A 24,383-nucleotide genomic window follows, 5' to 3' on the forward strand; every position below is an offset into this window, starting at 1 on the left:
CTGGGTTTTACTAATTACCTCTTTTTTATTGATCCCTTTTTTGAAGTTGAATATCCATATGCCAGATTTATTGCCTATTCTTTCCTGCTGCAGTGTGTTGTGGCCACTTTTACATAGGAGCTGTCTCACTAAAATCACTTGAACTTGATTCTGTGTACTATTCAGGATCAAATCCTGAAGAATATCTTTTATTTTGAATTCAAAGACCGTTTGGTCTAGGAAGCAGTCATATACTGAATCCAAATTTTTCTCTCTCCCTTCATCCTGATAAAGCATCAATGCAGTCTTCAATGAAATCTCCTAGTACTACCACCTGTCTTAAATTTGCAGTTTCTCTAATCTCACTTCACATTTCCTGATCAATATCATTATCCTTATCAGTACTCAGGAATTAGTAGGATCAGTAGTGAGGGAGTCAGTAGTCCAGTTGTGATGCCTATTATTAGATTATGGGATTTCCACCCACAAAACTTGCCTAGCTCTTCCCTTTCATGATATTATTCTGGTGTTTTTACATTTTACACGATCCTCCATGCACAGTGCCACTCTCCCTATAGCTAGTAAGACTTTTTCCTACTGATTATCCTCTTCACATTACTATTGGAAATAGTTGTTGTATCAGAACTGTCATTCTGTTGTTAAACAATCCTGTATTTTCCCACCAGCATCAATTTAGAAATATTTGTAATTTTCACCTTTGATTCAGTGCTCAATATTGCACGTGACCGTTACCCAGCATTGTAGGCAGTCTGGTCTGAATTTTCTGTTTATTGTGATTATCCTATTTCTTTCCACCAGCATTTTTGGAGGTGCACTGTAGATAAGCTACAGCCCTTGCAGACTGTGCCAGTCTGAATCATGAGAAGGTCCATACCTCTTAGCTTTCACAAAGCTTAAAGCTTTATATGCTTTAAACTTAGCGGAGTTTAAATATTCCTCAACCACCTTCCAATTTTCAGTTCCAGCAGACTCGCTGTAATTTGAGTAAGGTGCAGCTTGTCCTTCCTGCACAGGTGCTTTTGTCCTGAAAGGTTCCCCAGTTCCATCCTAAATTCCTCATCTCTACAGTACTATCTCATTCAAGCACTGAATCATTTAATTCTTGCCTGCCTCCTGAGCCTCACATGTGAGACTAGAAATATTTCAGAGATGGTAGCCTTGTGCTCCCAGACAGCAGTCTCCTGGCTAGCAGCCTGAATTTGGCCTCCAGAGTATTTCTCCTATACTCCCCTATATCACTAATGTTAACATGGATCATGACTCCTAGCCGCTTTTCTGAATATCTTCTGAAGTTCACTGCCTTTGCACTCAGCAGGCAAGTTACGTCCAGTCTTCTCAGACATTGTAAACCCATCTAATAGTCAAACTTCCYGCTATCATCACCCAGTTGAAGTTCTCTTTGAGGTGAGATCATCCTCTACAGAGGGGATACCAGGGAAACAGCAGGGGAGGAAAAGAAAACAACGATAACAAAACAGTCCTAACACCAGAATACTTACATTGCAACCAGTGCGAATAAACTGAGAGAATTTCTTGCCATTAGCTTTCTGATACATGATATTTTAACAGTACAATGTCCAGCTTTAAGAATTGGTGGAAAATGCCCTCAGAAAGGAGCTCATAAACTTATTCTTGTATGAGGAAGAAAATGTAGATCAACTCTCATCAGTTTTATAGAGGTCTAGACCTCAAGATTGCTTCTTGGTATAAACTGCAATTATTAAATCTCTATGCAAAAGGTGCTCTCTCTCTCTCTCTCTCTCTCTCTTCCCCTCCCCCTTAGGTAACTGACCATGTAATATGTATCTGAACAAAGCTCTAGGTAGAAAATAAAGTATATGAATCTCCATGACTTAGGTACTCTTCAGGAGTCTGAAATTAAAGACGCTAAAGAAACTTTAGGGGATTTTAAACCCCAATAACAAAGACCTGGGCAATTAGTCTCATGAATTATCATTTGTCTAAAAAATTAAAATTTTATTTGCTCAGTATTTATTTGAACTAGAGTCTCCATGTTAGWTAATCATATAGCTGAATGTAAGGACTGAGAAATTGAAAAACAATAGAGAAATAAATGGAAAATATTTCCTCAAGAAAAAAAAATCTCAGAAAAGAAATCTGTACAAGCTATAATGTTTTCTCCATTGTAGAAGTACTGAAATTTCATGTAGAGCTGATGACAGCTACAGACGGTTATACTGGTACACACAGATGTATGTATATATACTCACACCCACATGTATACGAAACTGTGCAGATGTAGAGATAAATGAAACAATATTCAGCTGTGGAAAGCCACACACATTTGTTTTGAATGGCATTCAAAATTTTCTGTGAACATTATATGAAGGATGTGTTTTGTTTGTAAGAGTGTTTATCAGAAGTGAAAACTCAGTATCTGTGTAAAGAGTAAGTATTTACTCTCATTTATCACAAGAATGTATCTCATTTATCTTGGTAAATTTCATTTTTCTTTTTTCTGTCCCCATGGACAAGAAGGTTGAATTCATCAAGTCTAGAGTATATGTTACATTGTCAAGGATGTAACTGTATGTAATGGTTCCAGACAATTCTCATACTAAAACATAAATTAATTGGATTTTTATAACAGCATAAATTGTTTGTGTGTTTTAAAATGAGCTGTTTACGGGTAACTCTTCAGCAAACTGAAAGTTAAATTCATCAGGCATGTTCATGTTTATGAATAATCCCCTGAGTTTTAGTCAGATACAGCCACTGTTTCTTTGTACCAAATTTCTCTTTTGTAGTGTACCTACCTTTAAAATGAAAGTTGCAGTAACGCCCATGACTTGCTTTTTAAGTTGCTTAATATAAAAGGACCAGTGGCTAAATCTCACTGCTTTGTCTAGGCCATTTACAGATGCTAACGAGTTCTCATCTGGCACAAATGTGATTAGAAACACACTAGGTAAAGGAGATTGATCTCTGCAATGGTTAATGAAACTGAGCTGAAGAATAGAAGAGACAGAGTTGCAGACCCTGTTTTTGCCACCCAGATGTTGCTCATCCTTGGCAGACCACCTCATTTACCACATGTGTGACTGATGTAGTACCATAAACACCTTTATCTGGGAATGATGATTATCAAGATCAGGATGCAATGAGACTTTGAATTGTTTTCACAACATTTCAACATGTTTTTRTTACTAACTGTAATGCAGCAGTCTACCTTGAATCAGTATTAGCATTGCAATTATATTTTCAGGTTTTTTTACCTGTAGTTTTACTGTCAGAAGGAATTATATTTAGTTAAGCTTGGCTAATAGCACAACTAAAAACAGTATTAAAAATCAAATTGCAATGCATGAAAAAAACTCCCCCAAAAAAGTGACACCACATATAGCAATATTATTCATCTCTAATAATGAAAACTCTTATACATGCTTTGGAGAGAGAGACAGAAAAGAAACAAACAAGAAAAAGTGACCTACCGGAGGGGAAAAATAATGTCTCACAACAATTTATTTGGCAATCAATAGATAGCATAGATCTTACCCTATTTTAACAACTAATGAAACATTAGTTTAGAGTGCCCAGAGACAAAGAAATTTCAAATGCCACCAAAGGTTGCCAAGAAGTAAAGGTTTCTGCATTTATAATATTGTTCCTTCAAATACAGAGGTGATTTTAAAGCAGTAATTCATTCAAGGGGTTCAACTGACACCATAACTCATGAAAATTTAGAAATGTCAGGTGCTTATGAGACAAATTGCTGCCTTACAGCAGTCTCTAATTATATGTTATAGATAACCTAAACGCAAGAAAACCACAATTAAGAGTAGGAAGAAGTGATTAGTGTGGATCCCATTCTATTTATAACCCAGAATACTGTACCAATTCCATATGCACAAATATCAAATAGTGCAGGGAAAAGTGTTTCTTTTAAGTACTCTAAAAGTGCTTGCTCATAAATTTCTTTTTTAATTCGATATTTTAGTCTACTGCTGCTGTCTTCTGTAGTTCAAATTTGATGTAGTATTTCAGTTATGGATTTAATTCTTATGTATATTTTTCAGCACTTTGGCAGTACAAAGGGGCACTGAAATGGGCATTCAWTACATTAACTTCCTTTACTTTGTTGTTGTCGTTATTGCTTTCTTTTTTGTTTTGTTTGGTTTTTGCAAAAAGAGTAGTGTAAACTGGCCTTTGTGTTAGTGTGAATCAGACCTCATGCACTGACCTTTGTAAACTTACTGCAAGCTGTCCAAACCAAGACTGTCAGATCCTTCTGGGACTCCATAATACTAAGAACATACAGACTGCAAACAGCAACATGCAAAAAGAGTTTGGTTTCCAGAAGAGAGTATGGAGCTGTATAAAAGAAATAACAGTTTCCAGAATAGCTAATTTGCCTTTTTGCATTTAGTTGCCCCTCACCAGAGTTTAGGGGTACACGTCCTGATGCCATGTGCTTGTAATCACTCCAATGCGCTTTGGGGGACTGGCTCTGACTGCACTATTTTAATTTGCCACTGAGCATTGTACTAGGTTTTGACTGAAAGACTTTTGAAGGAGTCTATTCATGCCCTGACACCCCAGAGGGTATCTGGGAATCAGAATAAGCCTGGTCTCTCCATCTGGACGTCTTGCTCCTTTCTACTGGCTCCCATCCAGCAACTCTGTCTTTTCTGGCAGTTCAACTCCAAGAATCACACTACCATAACAAGTGATTATGTTTATGTTGTGTAGAGCAGGAGCTGTTTACAGAGCGATACTTTTTGAAGCTCTTTTATACTTTATAATTTGGGAGCAAGAAAGATTGTGAACAWTGAGTGTGCTCCATAAAAACAGGATGATCCCAAGTATAGAGCAGTGGAAAGTGTTGTTCTTCTGGATAACTACAAGACTTCTTCCCTTTCAGGGCTACCTACGTAGTGCCAAGAAACAAAGCAAATAGTATTAGAGGTCAGCATATATCCCCAATCATAAAGAATTCAAGAATTTGCCCTTTCTCTACCGGACACAGATGTGGAAGTARTTATATCCTCCTAGATCAGGATCATTACTGCATGTGACGTTTAAAATGCAACAGGGTAGGAATTTCATATGTAGTTTGAAAACCATATAAAACTTTACTAGATTTTTATTCATACGACTGAAGTGTACTCATAAATCTGCCTTATCTAGTTGGCTACTTGGCCCCACTACTTTGATCCATACAATCTTTTCACTGAAGCATGGTACTAATTAGATGTTGTTTATCATCTAATTTTAAAGCAAATAAACGAAAAAGAACTCTTGAAAATTACTGTTATTGGCAGAGTTTGAGCTAAASAAGAAAGATACTCCATAATCAGGAAATTCTGCCTTTAATTTGAAAATTTGCTCACCGCTACAGAGATATATTTTTAGTGTCAAAAGGAAAGGAGTTAGGTGTTCTTTAAAGTCCTTTTGTATTTCAAAGGATGAAACAAAATATATCAAAATAAATTTCAGTTTCTGAGTGTGTTTTACAATAATGTCATAAATTGCCATAATAACATGCATAAATAATTTTTATATTTCAATATGATGAGCTACCTTCTATATTTAAAACAAATAGTCTTTATGGTGAACTGCACAGTATCAGYCAACTATTCATACCCATGCCAACACAAGTAAGACATGGAATAGATTTTCACAGAATCATTGAATCAGTAAGGTTGGAAGGGACCTCTGGAGATCATCTAGTCCAACCTCCCTGCTCAAGCAGGGTCACCTAGAGCATGTTAGACAGGGCTGCACCCAGGAAGGCCTTGAAGATCTCCAGAGAAGGAGACTCCACAACCTCTCTGGGCAACCTGGTCCAGTGCTCCGTCATTCTCACAGGGAAGAAATTCCCCCTCACGTGCAGGTGGAACTTCCTGTGCTTCCATTTCTGCCCATTGCCTCTTGTCCTGTCACACGGGGCAGCTGAAAAGAGTTTGTCCCCATCCCCTTGACACCCTCCCTTCAGGTATTTGTACACATTGATAAGATCCCCCCTCAGTCTTCTCCTCCCCAGGCTGAAGAGGCCCAGCTCTCGCAGCAGTTCCTCACAGGGCAGGTGCTCCAGCCCTCTGATCATCCTTGTAGCCCTACGCTGGACTCTCTCCAGCAGCTCCATGTCTCTCTTGTACTGGGGAGCCCAGAACTGGACACAGGACTCGAGATGAGGCCTCCCCAGGGCTGAGGAGAGGGGCAGGATCACCTCTCTCCACCTGCTGGCAACACTCTTCCCAATGCATTCCAGGAGACTATTGGCTTTCTTGGCCACAAAGGCACAGTGCCGGCTCATGGTCAACTTGTCATCCACCAGCCCTCCCAGGTCCTTCTCTGCAGAGTTACTTGCCNCATTGCCTCTTGTCCTGTCACACGGGGCAGCTGAAAAGAGTTTGTCCCCATCCCCTTGACACCCTCCCTTCAGGTATTTGTACACATTGATAAGATCCCCCCTCAGTCTTCTCCTCCCCAGGCTGAAGAGGCCCAGCTCTTGCAGCCGTTCCTCGTAGGGCAGGTGCTCCAGCCCTCTGATCATCTTCGTAGCCCTATGCTGGACTCTCTCCAGCAGCTCCATGTCTCTCTTGTGCTGAGGAGCCCAGAACTGGACACAGTACTCAAGATGAAGCCTCCCCAGGGCTGAGTAGAGGGGCAGGATCACCTCTCTCCACCTGCTGGCAACACTCTTCCCAATGCATTCCAGGAGACCATTGGCCTTCTTGGCCACAAAGGCACAGTGCCGGCTCATGGTCAACTTGTCATCCACCAGCCCTCCCAGGTCCTTCTCTGCAGAGTTACTTGCCRGCAGGTCAGTCCGCAGTCTGTATTGGGGCATGGAGTTATTTCTCCCTAGGTGCAGGGAGGACTCTGCACTTGCCCWTGTTGAACCTCAGGAGGTTCCTCTCCACCCATCTCTCCAGCCAGTCCAGGTCTCTCTGAATGGCAGCACAGCTCTCCGCTATATCAGCCACTCCTCCCAGCTTGGGATCATCAGCAAACTTGCTGAGGAGATATTTTTGTGATATTAGATAACACTAGTGAGAGTGGTTATTTTAGATGTTCTAGTAACTGAACCATTTGTATCCATTTATTCCAACCAAAAAATTCACCAAACACATCACAGAAACAAACTCAGTTATGATTGCTCCCCTGAAAAAGTTTATAAAACAAAGTCTTATCTTGTTTCACTTAACTTTAGGCTTTTAATTTGGCAGCAGGCAGGCTGTTGGCTTTCTCTGAAATCAGTGGGCTCCTCAGGTCTCAGTTGCTGTGTACRAGTGACTTACGGTCTCCAGCCGTTATAGATAAAGACATCTAAGGGGACTTAACTTCTAACTTCAATGCCTAAGATCCCTAAAGTTTGGTAAGATGAATCTGGACATCAGATTTTGCGGTTGTGATTGTTAGTGTTGTGACAGTGCTGTGCAGGATCAGGCCAGCAGCTTTACCCAATGTGAAGTCAGTGGAGCTCCATATGGTTACAACAGTTTGCCTACAGGCTGTCTATTTAAAACTGGGGTCTGAATGTTATCCTATCTCAGATCAGTGGGGCTCTGTGCTGGTTCATTAGCTCACAATGTGCTGCCAATTTGAGGACTGGAGTTTTAATTGGAACTTATTTACAAGCTAAATTGCTGTTAGAGCTATTATTACTGTTATTTTTGTAGTGGTTGGGGGAATGTTACAGAGAATGGGAGAATGAGGAGAAAGAATAGAAAAGGTCTAGAGACAAGAAAATGATAAAAAGGGAGAACTCCTGGAGAAAAACATCTATCTTTTCTTTTCCTATAACAGTGCTTCCCATGTATCCACCCCTACCATCTTCTCCTCATTTGTGTTATCCAAGAAGGCGGAGCAAAAATATTATTAGGACTGCTGCAAATAATAAAAACAGATGTTGCAATTCAAGCTATAGCAGCTGGCTTTCCTTGTACTGCTAAAGTCACCAACTCAGTTTAATTCTTTTTGATTCAAGAGGTTCAACATCCCCCATTTAAGTAGTCTACTAGCATCAGCCATATTCAAATCACTCATTAAAGTAATTTCTGTCAAGGAGCTTCTGTGTACTTAGCTATGGCTCATCAATCAAGTGCTGTCAGCCTGGGTCAGCTTCAGTGACTGTGCTGACTCATGCTACTGATATTAGATGGAGTGATGCTGCTACAAGCATGTRTTGGGCAAGCCAAAGGGCAACGTCRGGAAGAGGAGAGAAAGCCCTTCAGCCCCGACATTGCAAAGAAAGGGAGTTGAGTGGGTTTGCTAATGTGGTAACAAACTACTGTGTGCAGCGGAAGACTCTTCAGGATTCTGACKTGAGCAGAAACAGAGCAGGAGCTGCACTGAAAAAGGCATAAAACTCTAAGTTTGTTGTTGTTTCACTTTTCTTTGTTACCACTGGGTAATCAGGGATGCAGCAGTTATGGGACCAAAAGGAGTATAGGAACAGAGGAAGTGTTTCTTTTATCCGGCAGGGAAACTCAGCTGAAAGAGGTTGGGTTTCTCCATTTGTGCCTGTTAGGTAAAATGGTCACTGAATTAAAAAAAAGGGAAGTAACAACTCAGGTGAATTCTCACCAGGTTACTACAGAACTCAGGTGTGACTGCAAGAAAAACACTGTAACCACAGAGTAGGTGTTATATATGCATATGTTTGCTTGCCTTCTGATCATGACTCATATTTTTGGCTTCTCTCATCTTTCAGAGAGAGAAAGAACTTTTTACTCTCTTCCTGCTCATATTCTATATAACTTATTTTGAGGGAGTGGAGAGTGTTGGTGGGAGGGAGGAAGAGAAAGGGCAATTTGGGATTAGATGTCCTCAGGGTAAGGGTATTGAATTTGGCCTCTACTTTGTTTACAAGAGCTTCAATCCCTGTCTGGTTATATGAAAAATAAATTGGATCACTACAGCTTTCCCCCCAAAAATCTCTGTTTCGAATTACTTGTGTTCCAGAGCACGGCTATGCCCAGCGTCTTCAGGTATAATTCTTTCAGCAGGGAACACACTCTAACATTCTCCTGGTAATAAAGGCAACAACAACATTATCATTTTAATAATAAAACTGTTTTATTTTAGAATTAATAATTATCACTGAATAATTTGAAAATAAAATTATTTAATATAATAATATTGTTTAAGTAATTAAACAGCAACAAACAGTAAAATCCAAAATGCATTACAGCATTGGTGCACAGCACAAGAAGCATCAAAAGATTATAGAAAATGAGTGTTCTGTCGATTCCTTCATCTGTGCTGCACACACATTTTTAGTTAGACCTGGATAGTCTCCTGTGCCTTGGTTGTTCTGGCTTTCTGATTTTCTAACCAGATTAGTGCAGCCTATGATGAGCTTTAATCAATACCAAACAGCTGCACTCCCCAAAGAACTGTTTATCAGGTGAGAATAATGGGATCACAATGCTCTGTGTGCATGTCTCTCCTTAATACTGGGGGATGAATAAAAAAGGGTAGCAAGAAAGTCAGTGTTGTCATGCCTCCTGTTACTACATCCTTCTGGATAAATCACCAGAAGGGAGGAAAGGGCCTTTTTCCATCTCTTTTACACTGTCACAACAGCTCCTGGGAGATAATTCAAGAATCTGTCCGTGTATTTAGGTACTGTATTTATGATTTTATAGAGCTAGTTAATAAGCTAGGCATCTTTCCCTCAAAAATCATAATCAGGGGCCAAGTTAATTAAGTGCTATGAGGCAACTAGCCAAGGATGGCGAGTTCTGCTGAACTTAATAAGATGTATTGGATTAGGAGTTTTGGCAAATTTGATAACATCATTCACTCTTATTACTTACTCAAATATAGAATATTTGAAGATCAATTTCTAAACATGACCAGTGACTAAAGTTGAGCACACACGAACATTTTTAGGAGCTTCTTCCAACACATCTGTTTTCCAACACTTATATATTGATTTCTGGATCCTTCCGTTAGGCTCCTTTGTTTTGAGTTGGAGCTATATCATAGAGTCATAGAATGGTAAGGTTGGAAGGGACCTCTGGAGATCATCTAGTCCAACCCTCAGCATAGTCCATACAGGGACTGAACCCGCAACCTTGGCATTAGCAGCACCACGCTCTAACCGACTGAGCTAAACCTGCCCCTCCACATGTGGTATTTGATAGGCATTAGATATCCTGGTAACTTACTTGATTACTTTAGTTATTTTATTGGTCTCACTATATAAAGCCTTTATTTCAAAACTGTGAGTTCTTTCCAAGATGATTGTTTCCAAACTTTCATTTGAAGCACAAAGTTGAAACTCTAATTATTATTTAGCATCTTTTTCTTAAGATTTTTTTTTAATTGAACTATTTATAATTTGCATGTTAAATGTTTTTCCAGTTAACAATAAAGCAACAATTATTAGTTTCTGTAATTAGCCGCTTCATAGTTATTTCTGACAGCAGCAATACTGTATACACACAGGAGCCAATTAACAAGACACTTAAAATACTTGCCAAGCAAAGATATTTTGCCACAGATATTGCAGGTTAACATACATACGTGAAAAGTCTCCTGATTGTTTAGCAATTGAGAAATAAATTAGCCTATGGAATTATGCAGGGGTGGGGGATCCCCCAGAATTTGGATACAGGAGCTGTGCTGCACAACTATGTTTCTATGGAGTGACAGAGACCACTGCCACTAAATGTCACTAAATGTCACTACTAAATTCTACTGTTTGATACATAGCATATGTGTAAAAACTTAACCTCCCAAAGCAGCTTAGCTTGACTTTTATGTGTTTGTCTTCATCAGGTCATGCAATGTCTTTTCAGTGGGGGCTTTTTTGTCACCCCTCCCCAGCCCCAAACTCCTTGTTAATCTGTTCATGTCAAGAATCTCCACCTGAAAAATACACCAACGAAGATCAAGATTTTTTTTCTAACTCTGATATAGCTCTCTCATTTTAACGTTGTATTTCTGTAAACCCCAAAGTAACTTCACTGACTTCAGTGGTCCCGATTTCTCTTTCATTGACACTTAATTGATGTGTGTGTCACAGTCAGATCATAATCATGACCTTAGTCTGAGAGACTGTGTAAATTTAACGAAAATGTGCCCCTGTGACTGTCTCATCTGTCTGGTYTGTCTCTTTGCTTCTAATGTGTCATCTTGATATCCATCTCTCTTCCAAGACTGTGCTGCCTCTTGTTGAGCTTTTGAAAACAGCAAGGACACCTCAAAATGCTAATCTAGACTCTCCAGGCTAATCTGTCTTCTCTGACTAATTAACAGTGCTTCCTGTTGTACTAACATGAGACTTTATGTGAAAAAAAGTGATTAGTTGGACAAAGCTACAAACGATTCCATTACTCCTTTACCTGGGCAGCAAGTGCATATTTTATGTATACTATTACTTACACAATTGCACAAAATGTGCAAGCATTTTGTGTTGTAGAAATATCCCGTTTGAGAGAGTCAAAAGAATAAACTGAAGAGGGAACTGACAAGACATGACAGTGTATCTTGGCAGGGGTGCATATGGGTTGGCTAGCATACGATGAAGTTTTGCACATGTCTATCTTTATATGAACATAAGCTTTGCATGTAAAATAAATGTATATATATATATAATGTAAAGCACTACAAGAAAACTTGCTCTTACACAATAATAATCACTAGCGATGTTCCCGTTAAAGCTTTGTCTGTTCTGCTTTTARCACTTCATGGTAATGAAAGCAAGTAATGATCTGCTGAAAAATGTTTCATCTTTTCTCAGCCTCTGAGGTAAACCAGAAGTATATAAACCTCTGGAATTTAACACTAAAGCTTGTTTCTGTGAATCTTTCTGGTAAGTTTTGAATGAAGTGGCCTTGATGATTTGCCAAATGTATTGTCTGAGGGAATATATAAAATCATAATTTTCAGAGTGATTCATGATACAAGAAGATGATCACAAGAAGTTTCTTAAATATTAAATATTGTGGAATACTATTAGTAATTCTAGTAACTACAACAGGACTGTTAACTAATGYATTTTTATTGAATTAAAACATTATTATATGTTAACACTGAATTAACTTGTTAATGTCTCAAAGTTGCAGAAAAGATTTGTTACAACTTTAAGGGGTTTTAAAGATATGGAAGAAATGTCACAGAATTGCTAAGTATGACTGTTATTTGTGCAGTAATCCAGACTAGTCTTTAGAAGCACCCAGGAACATTTGGGTAGTTTAGTCAATGTTTTCAAATGATATCCATGGATGGGTGAGCTTGCTTTGGTAGAGTAACTAATCATTTCAGCATTTGTGTTCAGCGTTAGGCTGAAATGCATTACTATCCTATCACTATTTTGACTTTCCTTTGCACAAATTTAGGTGAAGTAATTTTTAACCTAACCTTGGGAATCAATATTAAATTCTATTCAGGCAAACACTTTTACCTCTCTTGTTTGTATACGTCTGCAAAGGTGTTTTGACAGCCTTTTAGAGAATATTTCCTTGAACAGTACTATGCACTTTMAGTCCACTCACAGCAAGACCCAAAGATAATGACATCTAATTTTTCAGTTGTGTCTCTAAACTTGAAAATTCGTATTTCAAAGATGTGGATTATGTATAAAATAAAACCGTCACAAACCCTCCCCCCAAAACTCCAAATTACAAATCCTCAAAAAATCAAACCAGATCAAACCAAAACAAACAAAAAAACCCATAACCTCAGTATGTAAAACTTAACGTTGGTATCAAGATTAAAGCTTTGAATAAAGCATTAAGCATTCTCAGAAAATTAATCTACCTTGCAAATATTCTTACAAATAATTGTCTCACAGAAGAGGAGGATAGATTGTGGCCAGGAAGCTAAAAGTGCATTCAAGCTTATCTCCAATCCTATTTGAATGCAAGTCTCTCTTTGCCCGTGAACACAGGACATAAAACTATACTGTGTATTCCACTGTATAGTGTGGTGTTGAATTAGATCTGTTATCTCTGCTAAATGAACCTCAAGAAACTTTTATAGCTCATAAAATCCCTGGACACTCTCAAAGATATGAAATAGCCCACCCCATTTGTTTGGAACCATGCAGGTATTTCTGAAATAAAGCCAAAACTGCTGATTACAGAGCTTAAAAGAAATGTTTTTTTTTTCCAGTATCAGGTGGGCACCATACCAAACTGCAAACAATTTTAGTAAATCGGTCAATGGAAGTTGAGATTCAAATGAGCAAAATAAATTTTAAACTTCCTCTGAAAGTACTTCGACTTTTTGACACAGCATGGATAGACATAGATGCCAATAGGCCAGTCAAAAACAGTTGGCTTTTCAGAAAACATAGCTGATCAAACTGACTATACAACCAATCATCACATTCAGAAAGGTACTACTATGCAATTATACAAAACACTCTCCTAGCCAACAACATGTCGTCAGGTAAGATGTGAAAACCATAAACTGTCAACATATATGAAAACAAGGATATACTGAAACTTAAATTTGGTTTTGTAGTGCACATTTTCTAAAATATGCCCAGTCAGTTACCGTGCCCTAACAGAGAAATGGCAACTTCAGAAATGAGTCAACATCAGATTAAGTCAACTTTACATAGCTATCTACAGGAACTGTCACTATCTTAAGCGGAGAGCAGGGCTTGTTTTAGTTGCCCACATATAATTGTAGTGTCATTTCAGACACCCTACCTTATCCTAGACGTATCTGCAAAGCTAGCAGACRTAACGCAGGCATAAAGGTGTACTCTCTTCTAGCAGGGCTAAAACCAGGCTGAGTGTTGTAGGACATTAGCGCTAACATGAGATAGTTGCATTTAGGCAAATGAATTGAGCCCTGGTTGTACGGTGGCTGTAAAAGGAGTTTAGACATCTAGTGTACCTGCAGACATCCACACGCAAGTACCTTAATCCAGCACTGAATTCTGCCCTTCCAATCTAATGAACCATTCGATTCTCCCTAGCTGAGAGGAGGCAATCTTATAAATGCTTCATTTGATTTAATACGCTCATTTAGCAATAGCTTGAGCCTGAAACCTCATTTTTTTCTGTTTTATATGTCTAATCAGCCTGACTTTGTTTACTTTCCTGTTTTCATTTTGTACTTTGTAACAAAATGAGAAAGGATGACTTTGTGGATGGAAGTTAATATATAATACGCACAATCGTCATTATTACATCATTAATCTAACTACTGGAAAAGTTAAGTGTTCTATTAAAAATTTGTTTTCTTTTGTTAAAAGTAATGTTGATGATATTTTTAATGAAAATATTTTGCACATTTTAATCCAAAACATGACGAAGAAAAAAAATAATTTTAAAAAAATATATATTTTCTTTTCCAGTGGAAAAACAGAGTCAAGACTGTGTTAATATGTTTATCCCGCTGGAAAAGAACTACTTTCTATTTTTAAAAAAGAGAAAGGGAATTACAAACAATAATGAAATAGAACAAAACCAACAAAATTTCAAGTTAGAGCACCCCTCCTCCTCAATTTATTCTTATGTCTCAATGCTATGATGGCAGAAAATACAATATGAATTTCCTCCACTACCAGTAAACTGAGAGTGGGATTCATTTGACCTAATTTTATTCATCTAAAGTCTAGATATCTGTTCTAAAATAATCATCTAGTAAGATTACACTTCTTCTGTAGTGCCAGTTTCTTCCCCTTGGCTGAAAGGAAATCTAAATAATTTAAATAGGTGCCTAAGTTTAATATGCATAATTTTATTGAAAATTAATCCCTCCTTTTCTTTTCTCCCCATATGTAGGTTTACTTCCCAGTCTGAGAGATAATTCCAGCCTGTAGAAAACTGATAACCTAGCAACTTGTTATTCATATCAGATACTTAACAATGCTGTAAAATTTAATATACTGAACTTAAAAAGGGAAAAGATAGTGAATATCCTTGTTTGGCTCAAGAGTCAGTCACACAAGTCCCGTCAGCTTTCTTGATCGCTGACTGTCATTTCAATGTCCCTCACTTTGATGCAGACAACACTACACATGCTATTCAATAGATGAAGGGAGCTAAAACTACAAAGCTATGAAAAACCTACGAAAACTTACTTATATCATAATGCTTCAGGAGCTTTTTCAAAGGTGAAAGGTTTCTGTAAATTTACATTAAAAAGCAAAATTTAAGGAGTAAAACAATAGCTGAAAGAAAAGAAAGAAAGAAAGAAASAAACAAACAAACAAAAAACCCTCAAAGTAGATTGCCTTTCCTCAGAATCCTGTGAAATACTCAATCTGATCTGTTAATAAAAAATTTGGAGCTTTAGAAAAGTTTAGGCAATTTTCTAGACCATTTTGGCAAAGTTTGTCCACAGTACTTGACTGTAGCATTTTAAGTATCCAAGAGTGGCAGAAATATCTGACAACTGGCTTTAAATGTAATTTAAAACAAATAAAACCCACTCTCATAATTTCTCACCAAAATGAAGAAAGGGTAGTGGTGGCAACAGGGAAATCATTTCATTACTTTCACTTCACTTCATTTCCATGTGTGTCTTTTTGACAGAAATTCCAATGTCTTGCTTTGACTAACATTCACAAAACAGATAATGGAGGGAAGGAAGCATTTTCACCTTCCATTTTTCCAGCTAAGGTTTTTAAAGGATTTAAAAAAAAAATGCAAAAAAAAAAAAAAAAAAAAAAAAAAAGGAAAGAAAAGAAAAGAAAAGAAAAGAAAAGAAATCTCTAAACAGTGTTGTGATATAGAGATGAGAGGAGGTGCTTTTCTTTTTCTTTTAGTTATGGTGATTAATGTGTTACTATTACAGCTATATCCTATTAGTGCATTATTATTATTATTATTACTTTATTAAATAGGTCTTTTGGCTCCTGTGGTATGACTAGGATGTTGATTCAATAGGGATTGGGCTCTCTTAAGCTTATTTACAGTATAAAATTCTGAACAGGAGYTCCTTAGAGTTTAGTAACTAATTCTTAAATATTATGTTTTAGTAAGGGTTRTATGTTGCAAAATTTGCTCAGACAGTTAAGGGAATTCAGTCCAGCTTATGTTTCGTATAGCTTTGTGTAAACAGGAGAATGGTATTGGAGAAGATAACTCATCATTATTGTTTTTTTGGTGTATCAATCCTGGAAACCATTACAAAAAAAAAAAAAAAAAAAAAAACATTTAACAATCTTAACCTGAATTTGAAGGTAGTTTCTGGCAGGAGACAACATATATGTCTGTATCAAATTCACAAGCAATATTTTCACTGGAAAATAATCCAAACCTATTAAAAAAAAGAGAGAGACAGAGAGAAAGAGAGAGAGAGAGAGAGGAGAGGGACAGCTTCCCACCAGCTGGAGAGCAGAGTGGACAGGGCTGCTCATGGCCATGTGTTGTGAGAGCTCTGGCAGTGCTGTGTAGGGCGCTTTGTGCAGCTGGCTGTGTCTGTGGGGTGTGTGTGTGTGTGTGTGTGTGTGCGTGTGATACTTTTTCATATGCAATTACTCCACTACATGATCAGAAGCTGTTGTTAGAAAATATGTTGAGAAGTGTCATATATCACTCAATCACCTATATCCAGCATATCTATCCTGAAGCAACTTGTAATTTCACTCTATTCTTTGGAAAATATGAAGGAAACTGCAAGATTCTTGAACTTCCTCCTACATCAMACCAAAAATCTTGTGGAGTTCAAAAAGCATTAGCAATACACAGATGTCTYCCTTAAACAGTTTCATAATTCAAGAACATCAGCGAGGTTTTCATCAAACTATAAGAAGACGTCTTGCTTTTACAATCTCAGGAAGAAAAGACTTGTCTGATTAATGCCTAGAAGGGAACTTAAGTCATTGCATCTGTGGCTCAGGTCAGAATTATTTTTAATAATCACAATTAATTCCTAGAGAGCAGCTTGTCTACAGCAACAACAGCTGTTCCTTTAACTAACTATCTACATTTTGGCAAGCAAGTGCAAACAGAGCTGACTAATTTTTGCATAATATTTCATTTGAGTTACAGCATGAAAAACAAGGAGTTAAAGTCAGCCCTAATCAGCAGCTTTTGTGTTATTTTCCTCTATAGATGGATCTTTTGCTTTAACTTATGGCTTACTATTTTCTCATGAAGATCTTTCAATCTGTGAACAATAACTTGGGCCAAAAAATCCTCCCAAAGCCACGGGAGTTTTCTTCTTATTTTCAATGGGAACATTTTCAAACTATTAAAGCCAAATGGAGATTATCAGGCAGGTGGCTTTTTCTTTTCTTTCTTTTTTTTTTTTTNTTTTTTCTTTCCCCCCCCCCCATTTTTTAACTGTAAGTAAGTGTAGTTCCTTCACATTTGGCCAAATCTTTCAAACCTAGTTCAGTATTTAATTAACAACAAAAAAATATCCATTGGAGCTGAAGTTGGAATTCTTACAAGCTAATGTAGATGTCTGCAGATTGTACATCTATATCTGGACTAATCACCATGAGAGCTCTCGTGATAGCCCACACAAAGTAATAGGAGTTTTCAGGTACAATGCACCTCATCAGTACATTTATATGAACTGTGCCATGCAAATGGATATTGCTATATTGACTATACAGATGTCTAGCACGACTAGCTCAGATATAGTTAGTAAGATAGATGAGATGAATCCCATCCTGAAAGTTAAGGATATTCTTCATTAGCAAATTATATCAAGCTGCACTTCATCGACTATGAAATTGCCAAGGAAATGGACTGATTTCCATATCTACCTTCTGTACAATTCTGTGTAAAGTTGACACTACTATATTTTATTAGCTTGTACTAGATTCACTAAATCCACTTCTGTCATATACTTGTTTGTAGTATGTAGGTGRAATGAACTGTAGGCCTGTAAAAATAAGACATCTAAATCTAATAACTCTAGGTTTTGTTTATAATTGACAAACACAAATAGCTTTGTGCAAAGAATGGCTCATCAGAACTATTCCAGTGACTACAAAGGGGATGAATGAATAATGACTTGCTTTTAGAAGCCCAAGTTAGGCAAGACAAAACCAAAGCTAGGTATTTGAACGGGATAAGCGATGCAATATCAGACATTACTGAGCTGCCATACAGATCTCCACACTGAAGAATGAAGATCTCTCCAGCTTGAACAGGGTTTTCTTACTGCTGCTGAAAATCCATGGTGAACTTCCTCATGTCTATTAAGCTATCTCACCGAGGCTGGCTTAGAGACAGCCCCTTAGAGACAGATTCAGGTTTCAGCACCACTGTAATCACTGTTCTTCATCACAGTCCAAAGAGTGACTATATGCTTATTTGTGCTGATAAAGGAGGGCCTACTAAAATAGGTAGATAGGTACACAGATCTTGACTGAGGAACCTAGAAGGGACTCTATTCAGTTAACTGCTCRTGTAAGGATCCTGAATTAGAATTAAAACAGTAAAAGTGGGCAAGATGATCTGAATCTTTAGATCTTCTTTCTCTATCCTTTAACCGAGCAGTTTACCTCTGATCTTTTGTCTGAAGATGTCAAATTTATTTCAGCTCTGAACACATTTTTGTAGTCGTTTTCTYGTGTTTTCCTACCATCACTTTCTTTAACAGCTATAGATAATTGCACATAGACTACTAATCTTTCAACATATTTTTCATGATATATTTATGAATTGGCTAAATGGGCAATCAGAAATCAAGACAAAGACAATTTTCTAGTAACCAAGCCTTACTAGATACATTTACAATTTTGGAAAACTAAGCACAAACAAGGTCCCTAGACCACTCACTGGCCATCCTGRGACTGTTGAGATCTTTGAGATAGTATGCTGCAGCACTCCATGTGGTTCCAATTTCAAGTATAAAATATTAATAAGGCCATATTGTTCACATGTCCAAARTTTTTGTCAGTTGTGCTTGTCTTATTTTATCAGTTCATGTTTTYTGAGTTTTTAATGCCTTCACTTTTTGTTTTTTAGCTGGTGTGCATCAGTAACATTGYATTTTTATACCTAGGGACATTTTCMTCAGGTTTTCTCACCTCCATCCATTCTACATAGAGAACTTCAGATGAGAGAAGAGGGTTTTTCATACTATTTTGTCAGAAAAGTTCAGTCATAGCTTATTTATGTTAATGGTTGCTCACATCAGCTACAGGCTACTTGGTCTACAGTATCCCTAAGATATTTTCTCATATATATAGCTAATTTCTGAAACATAAAAAATTCCTAGCTCACTCTTTCCTTCTCCTGAAGCCAGAAAATTCAGTACTCTAAAAGTATTGCTTCAGTTTTGCTTTACTAAGTAGGATTTACTCTTAGGGACTAGTTACCATGACGTGACCGATATTCACCTTTCTCCATGAAAAGAAATTCATCTTGTTGGTGTCCATAGGCCACAATTTAAAATAAAGAAGGTGAATCCATATGTTCCATTAAAAAGATACATAATTCTTCTGTTCTCCACAGTCAGTTTCTAACATTTCTGAAACAGTGAAGAAAAAAAAAAGTTGCTTCTCTTTTGCTTCTTAAAATCTTATTAAAGCTCTCACATGCATATGTTGTTGGCATTGATCATACTACCACAATGTCTAATGCTGACAGATCAGACGATATTTTTGCAGCAATCATAGAAGCATGTGTACGATTGCTAACTATCTTTGTCCTCAGTTTATTTACGAGGAACGTGCACAATTTCCAGTGCTGAAGTCATTGAGAATCATGTCCTACTCTTAGTCTTTTGATGTGTAAATACATTTTTCTTCTTGCTGAAATCATTTCCATAGCTTTATATTCCCGTTACTCCTAAGAACTATCAGTTCAGTTGCCTTCAGAGACAAAAAATGGTCTGGTTTATTTTACTTGCATAAGTATTAATGTTATGCACAATTTTAGGCTCCTGTTGTTCAGTAAATACAGTACTGTTGTTGCTATCAACAGGCTACAAGTTCTGCCTTAAGCCAACAACACAGACCTCAGGTCAGATATTGTTAGGCTTTATTGGAACCTTGTCTTAGCTTGCTTAACTGTAACAAGAATTGATTAATTGGCAGATGACCGTTACTTTTTGCTAATTTTTATAATCATGTGGTGTAACACCTATTCTTAAAAAAAATATATATAAATATATTATTATTTCTTCATTGTGACTGTTATATAATGTAAAAGCGTGCTGATTTGAGATGACAGCAGAGTCCTTGAATGATCCTGGAGATTGTCCTCCAGATGATCCTGGATGTTCCAAGGCTATCAATTACTCACCAGTGGTAAATTAGTGGTAGTCATGCATAATTAGAAGCTGAAAAAAATGTATTTTGGGTTAAAATAAGGACAAAGAATAAATATCTAGCAGATATGCTGTGCCTTGTATATTAAAATCAGGGATAATGTGGAACTTCAGATCAATTAAGAAAGATCATGGCATAAAATATTTTTGAAAACATATAAAAAGCTCCTAGGCAAACTTTAGAGAGAGATGGAAGAAGCTATCAACATTATCACCRAGCACCTCCTAGCAAAGAGGAAGACGTCTCCATCGTTAATTTCATATGCCTTCCTGCAAAGACTTCAAAGTATTGACAGTTTTCATAATATTCCCCATCGTTTGCTGAAACTAGTGACCTCAGGACACAGAGGATACTGAAAGGGATAGATACTAACAATTTTTTTTCTTCTGTAGCTACTTTTAACTGTTGCATTGCTAATTTGTTTGGTGTTTAGACTATGAGAGTTAGTATCACTGTAWCAGACTAATAACTACTGTATTTTATTACAGTGTTAAAATACCTAATTAGATTARCAATAAATTCTTGCCTTGTGRTGTAATGTATGTGCTTCTTTTTGCTTATAATAAGATTTTGTGAGTAACATGAACAACTACAAATCTGAGGTCAGCTTTTCATTGTAAAATTAAGTAATAAAAGCTTTAGGGAAAAAAATAGAAAAAAAAATCCTGCAACATATGCAATTATTGTAAACAGTGAAAATAAAATTATCAGRCTGAATGTCAGTAGACTGGTTTTGTAAGACTAATTTTGTGTGAATTTACACTTTCTATTATTGGGCATTCAGTGTCCTATCCACTTGTCAATGCCATCTGAAAAAAGGAAGCAGAAGGGAAAAGCATAGGAAAAAGAGGAAGTATTAACACTTTGTTTTCCCAGTTTGTGTAAAGCTGGCAGTGATAATACAACTRTTTGTGAGGTCATATATATGAAAATGCATGTTATCAAAACAAACATTAAGAGTAAAATTTGAGATCAATTAGATCTCCTTGGTCCTAAGCTAAAAAATAATAAAAAAAAATAAAACAAGTGCACTGAACCACTCTAATACTTCACTGTCCAGCAGTTTCTAATAAAACAAACCAAAACTGAAAGTACGATCTCTTCCCTAGCCTCCTGACTTGCACCGCTAGAGGGACTAAGTTACTTCACCTCTTTCTGAAGATCATCAGTTCACTTTTTCTTTGTTCTCAGGGGAGACAGCACAAGGTATAAACATTTATAGGAGAGGTGAAAAGAGGCCAGGTTCTTTTTATTGCTCTCAGTGGAGGCATTGAGGAGCTAAGTCACGTGCAGTAGCTCCAGTTCTGTAGGCAGTCTTCTCTGCACAAAAGATAACTATAGGCTAGTAGGAAGTTTCCTGTGGTTTCATGACAAAACTACTGAGTACCCTTTTACAACTGGRTCAGCCAGGAGCAGTCCTCAACAAGATATAAAAGCAACGCTCTAACTCAGACTTCTGGATATGTAATAAGATGCCTTAACCATATGCTCTCACAAGCTGAATCAGAGCTAGATATTATCACCACCGTCGTCTTAGTAGATTTTTTAGTTTCCAAAGCTGTAAAATATCACATTATTATGGAACAATTTTTGTAATATTATAAGTTAAAATTACTACATGAACAGTTTTTCTGGTTTAGCAGTTCACATTATCCCTTTTGGGGACAACCAAGAGATTTTGGTTAAGGTTCCTTCCCTTCTACACTTCCAGTGGATTTCATGTATACAGTACAGCGAATACACTCATATGTAGTTGACAAAACATTTCCCTRAAGTACTAGATTTTTTGCAAGTAAGAAAATATAAAGGTCTCCTACTCTTTGCCAGTGCGTGAGATGAGATCTACAAACAGCAGAACAATTAATCTAGATTTCAGCTCAATATTTGTATGACTGAGGTCCTTTAGTAAAAGACAGATGAATTATCTTGGCTGGCAAGATGTGGCTATAGTTCTTGCTCCAAAGACTATTATATACCTTCCAAGGTTAAATCTACTATTGTAATTCATCATCTGTTATTTTCTTTCCAAAGTGCTGTACGTATTAACTTCAGGAATGTGAGGAAAATCAGCTTCAAATTAAATTCATTAACATTCAACAAATAATACTGAAATGTAAATGGGAAAGACAGGAATTCAAATGTTATTTTTTAAGCACATTTGACAAGATAAGGGATCAATTTTCAAGGAATTCTCAATTCTCAAGCCTTCAACATATTCTCTTTAATTGTTAATTAATCATTCTTTACTTTAAACTTGTGATCACTTATGATTACAATCTATGAGATCTATAGATTTCTGCTGGTAGTCCTTTCAAGTCATTTGTATATATAGGCAACTGAACAGCTTAGCTTATCAGTGCTGTTCTCCTGCATACATAAAAGGTAGATGCAAGTTATTTATTTTAATGGTTGCTCAAACCAGCCTGACTTGAGCAGATTGAACCCTACTGTAAATATGTAAGTAATTACATAGAGTTAATGAAGCTGTCCTGGGGCATCATTAATAAAAACTTTTAAAGAACCCTTTATTTTAGTGAACTATGCCTTAAATATGTTTAGTGATTAATCTCCAAAAATATCTATGTGCATCTTACTATAAAGCTGATATTTATTACCTGCTTCAAAGATTATTGAGGATGAAAGGAGGAGAAAATGTAGAAATTCATTTTGTATACAATAAAAATCAAGTGTCTGTAATGATTAGTAAAATGAGCCAAAACTTCAAAAGTAGATGATGTTGACATTTTGGGTGGTACAGCTTCTGATGTTTTGAGCTAGATATTCAGGGGAAGTAAATATCCAAAATTCCAAATGATATCATTAGGAAAGTAAGAGATATCATAGGGCAAAAGTCCAGTCCAAAGGATCAGGAGTCCTGAGGTCCTGAGCTGCTGGTGGGTGAACAATTACGCTGTGCTGGATTTGCTATCATGTGGAACTAGCTATTTCTGTTCTGCACAACATAGGAAAGGAAAGATTCTAATGTTCATTAAAATGTCAGAATTTGCCAGCGTATTACCTACTATATTAAAGCCATATCTTCTTTGGATTATGTGTGTGTGGGGGGGGGACCGAAACCAAAACAAAACCAGACAAAAAGCCTGTGTGGCTAATATGGAAGTGTAATATGGCAAGTATTGATATAGGATGACAGTTCAACAATGACCACTTTACTAATGTTTCATAGGCAGATGTCAAGGTACTCTAAAGAAGGATAATTCCAACTAGGAGTCATAACAAGTACAGAAAAAAAGAGAAAATTATTGTTAGAGATACCCAAGTGCATGCTAAACAGAATATAGGGGGAAAAAATAAATAAAAAGTGGATAGATAAAAGCTTAAAAGCATACCGTAGGAAGAAATATGGATATGTATTACTTTTATACAATAAGTGTAGTGACTTGCAAACTTGGTCAAGGTCTAACAAATGTTACCTCAGTGGACAACAATCAGAAGAGAATAACATTTGAATGTTTCTGAATGAACAGCAAACAGCTGATSAAGCAATTCAAGTAACATCATCATCTTCTCTCTGCAGACTTGACCTTGGAAACAAATCCACTGATCTCATCTTCTTGTTTATCTTCTGTGACAGTTTGGAAATCCAAAATGAGCCTTTACCTTGAGTCCCTTTACTAAATGCTCTTTTATCCAGCCCTTTGTCAAAATGTTTTATTCTATTCCTTTTTATTATTTTTTCTCATCAGTTCCTTGTCATAGGTTCTTCTCTGAACAGTCAGTGGTTATCAAACAGAAACTTTTTTACAAAGATTTGTTCTCAGCGTGGAGCCAAAGATCTGAAGGATACCACATTGCATGTRACTGTATTACTTCAAAAGATAAATATCCTACACTGTATCCTACATGCAGTGCAGAAGGTTGAAATATCAGAAGCACAACATGCTTGTGAGAGACATTCTGAAACAGTGTCTTGTGGTCAGGAGCTAGAGTGTCTACTGATGCTAGTAGAGTTCTATGAAAGGAGTGAGTAGTGAATGCATGTCTTGGTGAAATAATTTCTATTCATCCACTTTAGATATTCACATTGTAGGTATCTGCATATGAGCAAGTTGTCCAGATGTTCTTTATAGTCAATAGGGAGAGAGGTACTGCTAGAGCGCAGTATTCTGCTTTCATAAGTTATATGAGTGTTCCTTCCTTTTCAGCAGTAGTTCATTCATATATTAAAGGAGTCAGTTTTAATAGT

The sequence above is a fragment of the Rhea americana genome, unplaced genomic scaffold, assembly GCF_003343005.1.
Source record: "Rhea americana isolate MKP2758 unplaced genomic scaffold, rheAme1 scaffold_3, whole genome shotgun sequence".
NCBI classification, from domain to species: domain Eukaryota; kingdom Metazoa; phylum Chordata; class Aves; order Rheiformes; family Rheidae; genus Rhea; species Rhea americana.